Source organism: Notothenia coriiceps, unplaced genomic scaffold, assembly GCF_000735185.1.
Source record: "Notothenia coriiceps isolate Sejong01 unplaced genomic scaffold, NC01 NC01_scaffold00036377, whole genome shotgun sequence".
NCBI classification, from domain to species: domain Eukaryota; kingdom Metazoa; phylum Chordata; class Actinopteri; order Perciformes; family Nototheniidae; genus Notothenia; species Notothenia coriiceps.
Genome location: NW_011369078.1, coordinates 71537 through 77164, shown reverse-complemented (window position 1 = coordinate 77164; position 5628 = coordinate 71537). Strand labels below are relative to the sequence as shown.

Here is a 5628-nt window from a genome sequence, read left to right as displayed (position 1 = left end):
TTGTGTTGGCTTTTCTAAATAAAATGAAAATAAATAAATAAAAACCCGCATAGAACCATTTTAAAGAAGAATACATTTATTCTAAAAGTATTTATTTATGATATATATATTTTTTAAACAATATGTTTATACATTTTTCATTATTTTAAACAACAAGACACGCCATACCTTACACATACTTAATATGTGATTTATTGATTTAAATCTTGAGGTAAAACCTGAAGAAAATGTAAGTGGCAAGAGTTTTTCTGAAACAAGTAACAACATAAAGGTAGAGTTGGCTCTCCTGTTGATGTAATGCCCCTTTTTCCGATTTGAAAAACCACCACAAATAATTTCAATAATTTCCCCCATGTTAATATTCCACACTTCCTCTTTTAATCTTAACAAAGGTAAAAGCAGTTTAACCTTTACATGCTTCACAATTATCTGTATTAGTATTATGAATGGGAGCCTTTTGAAGATAACCTAAGCATTTCTCAAACAAAAAATTGCAAATAAGCAAGTTAACAGCAATCTGTTTATCCAAAAAGTCCAAAAGCATCAAGCAAAATTCTGCTTCTTGTCGTCTTTTATTTTGTGGTCAGAGACCGGAAGTGGACCGCGTCGCTGCCTCTGTGCTGACAGCGATCCGGAGGATGCGCATATTCTCAGATTTAAGGGGGGAGGTTTGGAGCAGCCCAGACTCTCGTTGTTCAACAGCATTTCTCCGCCAGGAATCGTCAAAATACTTTTTAGGGATTCATTTAAGTACCAATGTTGTGTAGAAAACAACTCCAGGTTACATGGTGTTTTCGTTCGTCTTGTTACAGTTAGTTGAACAACTTTAGGAGACAGTTTTCGGAGGTGAGGAGACCTCATTTCATCGCGTAAGAAACATTTTGGGATAAAGAGCCTACGGACCCGCACGGGCTGCCCTCAGCCTGGTTGTCTCAGTTCAAAGGTGTGCGCTAGAAAGAAGTTAATCGAGGAAACGCTAAAACACATTTTCGTTACATTGTTTCGGATTTTTTTCTCCTCTCTTTGATTATTTGCGTTTTTTCAGAGTTGGGACACACATTCTGTGTTTTCCTTCGCACAAGTTTTGCAAAAACATGTGCGATTGTTTTAACAAAACAACGATATCTTGGACTTAGTGAGGCTCGGTAGCGCACCACGCATTTGAGTCTGGATATACTGTTTTGGGGAAGTTTTTCTGCATCAAATCTGAGCTCCGGAGTCTTATCTGTCCAACACTGGCTGTTTCACAGCCCCCCGCCAGTAAGGTGAGTTGGTTTCTTATTATCCCTCAACGCTTTGATTTTACTTCACTACACTGGGTGTTTACATGCTAAATGTTTGATGTTGTCCTCCTTTGTGCTCGTTGTATTTACAGAATACAAGAACTCCTTGTCTTAAAAGTACGGCTCTCAAATTGACAAGCAGTTGATTTATTTATAGGCCTAGAACCACGTTTTATTAAAAAAAATATTGTTGAGTTCTGGAAAATAGAAAATCTGCCTGTTCAAGTACGTTTGTTGGCTTTTTAGAGAGATGTTTAGACCCAGTTTCATGCGTAGTAACACCTAATTCACCTCTATGCTTAACACATGAAAGGGGGCCAACAGTAAGGCCCAAATGTTGCCTGCAGTCCTGCTAGTTTTCTATCTAAAAGACCCATCAGGCGCCTTTTATCAGATGAAATAGCTTACTTGAATTAATTCTACCAACACGAAGAGTCACATCTAGAAATCCACTTTTCAAACTGCAATTCTCAAACCACAGTTTGGCTTCATTGAGAACTTTTCTTTCTTGTGTGAGTGGTTCTTGAGACACTAATCATACTTATTCATGCCTTTAGCCCTGTCTATTTATCTCAAAGGCTTATCAGAATGAGCTAAAATAACAAGCAAAGTTCAATTAACATCTTGTTCTATCTCCCCTTTCATGGGACAGCTTAATTATTGCGACATGCAGGGAAGTAACTAACATCTCTAAACTTTCAGAGGACGGCTATCATTACTACATCTGTCATGAAGTCTGGGTCTGTAGGGGCCAGTCTGATGTTATGTAAAGCTCTAAATGTTATGATATGAAGGGAGAGGGAGAAGATGGATGATTTAGAAAAGCAGCATGTCCACAGGGAGTTCACCATGAGGAAAAAAGGTTTTCTCCTGAACCATATAATGGGAAGTGAGGAGTAGTCAGTCCTGCCCTTTAATTTACTAGGCTGCTCCCCTGACACAGGGTTATTTGCCTTGGACTCTAACTTTAAGATTGTTAATTACAACTAAATCCATCAAGAAATATTCCCTTGCAAGCTGTGTAGAACGTACATTTTACGAAAAATAAGATTTTAGTTAGCCATCCTTTTTAGATTGTAGTGTTTTCAACATGGTTAAGGCAGCACATTCAATTGTGTGTGCATTTGTTCATTTTTGAGCTTTTATGCAGATTTTATTCCAGATAAATCATGCGCATGTTGATAACAGCTCCAGTGTTAGAGTTGTGTTTCCAGATCTACCTCCCTTGAGAAAACATACACATTTATGCATACTGAGAGACTTTGGCTGCAACCAAATGGCAGCGTGTCGGATGGCCTGATGTTGATGGTCTTTACATTTGAGTGTAATCTCATGACACCTGATCTCCCCCCATGGCACACTGGTGGAAAACCACTGATTCAGTTTGTGAGGCTGCAGAGAAAAACCCTAGAAGTGTCTTGTTTTTCTGAAAACAGTAGCCTCGGGGAGATGGTCTGATGCTCTTGTGTCCTCTGAGCTGCAGACTGGTTGTTTGGCTGAGAGTGCAGGGGGCTCCACAATCTGGGAGCTGAGGAATTTTATGCATGGATGGCGGTGAACAGTAATTATGGTGCGGGCCATGTTATGGGTTAGGCCTCTAACCTTTGTCTTTGTATAATGAGAGAAGCTAAATATGTCTTGCGTGTTCTAATCCGTTTAGTTGAACTCCCTTTTATTTGCCAGCTTTTCACTGAAGAGCTCACAAAAACAAGTGTGATTTTTCTCAAACATGTGATTTTGTACATGATTCTTTATGCAGTGAATAGTGCTAATCCTTCAATAGGCACGCTTTTTTCCTTTTTCTGAGCAGTCACTGTTCATCAGCTACGGATCATTCTCAGTTGTATGCACCTTTTTAATCCTTGTGTGTTATACATTTAAAAGCAAAGCATTTTACAGCATACTGAAATATCTTAGCCACTAAACTCAGAAACTATTTTTCATTTTTCACCAGAACTACACTTAACAAAAATGAAAAGGTTAAGACAGAGGGAAACAAGATGATTGTGCATTACAAAGACCATTCAAACACTAAATCTATGAATATATTCTAGTTAAGCATTATATAAATGTAATTTCCTAATGATTAGGTGTATTTCAGTCTAGTCTACAGCCCCTTGTGGGTTATGAGTTTCCTGTTTTTGTCTGTGAGCAAGTCTGGTTTTAGTGAAGACTGTTTAATCCATCAAAAGCAGTTGATTTGTTTACTGTTCACAGTAACAGACTGTGAGATATGTTTCTCATCACTTGGTCCCCTGTCTTATTTTGGTTCATCATCACTTAAACAATATAGGTGGTATGAAAGGGAATAATACAAATACTATTTGGTAAGGGGTCACTGCTTTGGTTATTGTGTCCTGAGGCAGTATATTTTACCATTGAACAAGATCTGACAATAAGTACCAAGCAAAAGTAACTACTGAAGTATTCATATTTGAGAACAGCAGTCTTTCAAACGTTTTTGATTTGAACAGGATTTTACAGAAAACAAACTTTGTGACAATTACACCGTTTCTTAATGACCTTAAACCTAATTTAGGATTCCTGTGCTGCACTTATCGTCCGACCATTCCACATTGTCTGCAATTAGCTCAAATTGGCCCGGGTGATACAGTATGTCGGTCTAGCTCTTTTTTTTTATCTGAATAAGAACTACACTTAAATCAGACGAAATGGGAACCAGAAGTTCAGCACATTCTTTTTGCTGATATTAATATCCTAAGGAAGTAAAAACCAGTCTCGACTCAAATACTCCCAAGTTCAAGATGAGCGTGCCCCGTGTGTGGATAGTAAAGACACACTGTTGGTTTAACTCTTGCTCCCATGGGAGCAGAAGATGACAAAGTGTTGTGTCATGATTTGAAGAAGCTACTTCCTCCCCTCTCAATTATTGACGGTCCTCGCGGTGACGAGGGCCAAGGGGAGTGCGGCCGCTCTGCGCTTCCTTCTGTCCGCTGTCAGAAGCACTTCTTTTTTTTGGAGCTATCCCAAAACACTGACTCACTGCTTACAGAGCCGCAATGACCAAGCTTCTTTATCCCCCTCGGGCCCCCCTGACCCAGCTCAGCTGCTAGAACACTAGGCCATTCTTGGAAAGTGAAATTGAATTGGTTTTGAGGAGAACACAATGTCTGTTTCAGTTATGAACACTCACACAAGCGGTTACATCTTAAAGGAAACCACAGCTGCATCTGAACATGACTTTGTGTGAAAACCTAAACCGAGTTGGGGTTTCTCTCACCCAGATGTTGCTATGATATCTCATTTATGACTCTATTTATTAAGAGCTGGGCGATCATATCTCACTATATCGATATTAAAGGGTTGACCATTGAGGCCTTCACAAAATATGAACACAGTGGGATAGTTGATAAATAATATGAATATAATGATAATGCGGGTTGAAGGCAAATCATATTACAGCTACAACAGTCTGGTAAATAAAATAAAAAGCATCACTTTACTGTTACGCTGCCCTTAAACCCAGGAAAAGACAACACTTATGATATTACTGTATCAGAAATCTAAGACAACATCTAGTCTAGCATCGCGATATCAACATAATATTGATGTGTTTCCCAGCCCTACGTTGAATAGAAAAAAAACAGCATTATGTACATTTTTTTTCTTTTTTTAAACGGCATCATGTAAGTTGCGCTGACAGGCGACAGAGGTCCACAGTTGCCCCGCAGCGAGGCTCCTCCCGTAGACAGGACACAAGCTCAGTCACTTCGTAACACCAAAGATGGGTCGCGGTAAATGCTCTAAAGTGAGGCTCCTCTACACTAAAAAAGAAAAAGACAAGGCACAGTGTAATGCCTGTTAATAGCTTGCAACAGGCATAGCTCAGTTAAAATAAAGCACAGCTATTGTGCAATACATTTATATTGCATGTATATTTTTTATTTGTAAACATTTCAGTAAAAGCTTAAAAGAATAAAGATATTTTTGTTATCTAAACGTTTGACCTCTTTCTTTAACAATTTTGGAATCGATAAGAACCGGAATCGATAAGCAGAACCGGAATGGGAATCGATACATTTCAAACGATACCCATCCCTAATTATGGCGCATTTCCACTACAGGGCCTCGCTCGGTATGGCTGAACCACAGAAAAACAACATCAGCCGTTAGCTGTTAGCACTCAAGCTCACAGCTCCTCATATCTGTTCAGAAAGTAGACAAAAGTTAAACAAGTACAAACCCACAGACTGTCTGTGTCATGGCGAATACAGGTCGCTTGTTTATTTATGTCTGTGTAGGCCGTGTGAGGTGGGACGGTCGGAGCATACTGCGTGAGCTTAGCCGCTCTCCCATTCAGAGGACACGGCATTTTAAAAGGTTT

The 5628-nt window shown here is 39.2% G+C and overlaps 1 protein-coding gene across 4 annotated transcripts in view; it reads left to right on the top strand.

Moving 5' to 3' along the window:
* Positions 1-669: 669 nt before the first annotated feature.
* fgfr1a (fibroblast growth factor receptor 1a) overlaps positions 670-5628 on the top strand; it is a 41143-nt gene continuing 36184 nt past the window's right edge. For 3 of the 4 annotated variants that reach the window (XM_010792188.1, XM_010792186.1, XM_010792187.1), the window contains exon 1: positions 670-1265. The gene's annotated coding sequence lies outside the window, so the exon portion shown is untranslated. The remainder of the gene's footprint in view (positions 1266-5628) is intronic. The other variant, XM_010792189.1, reaches the window with a different exon arrangement.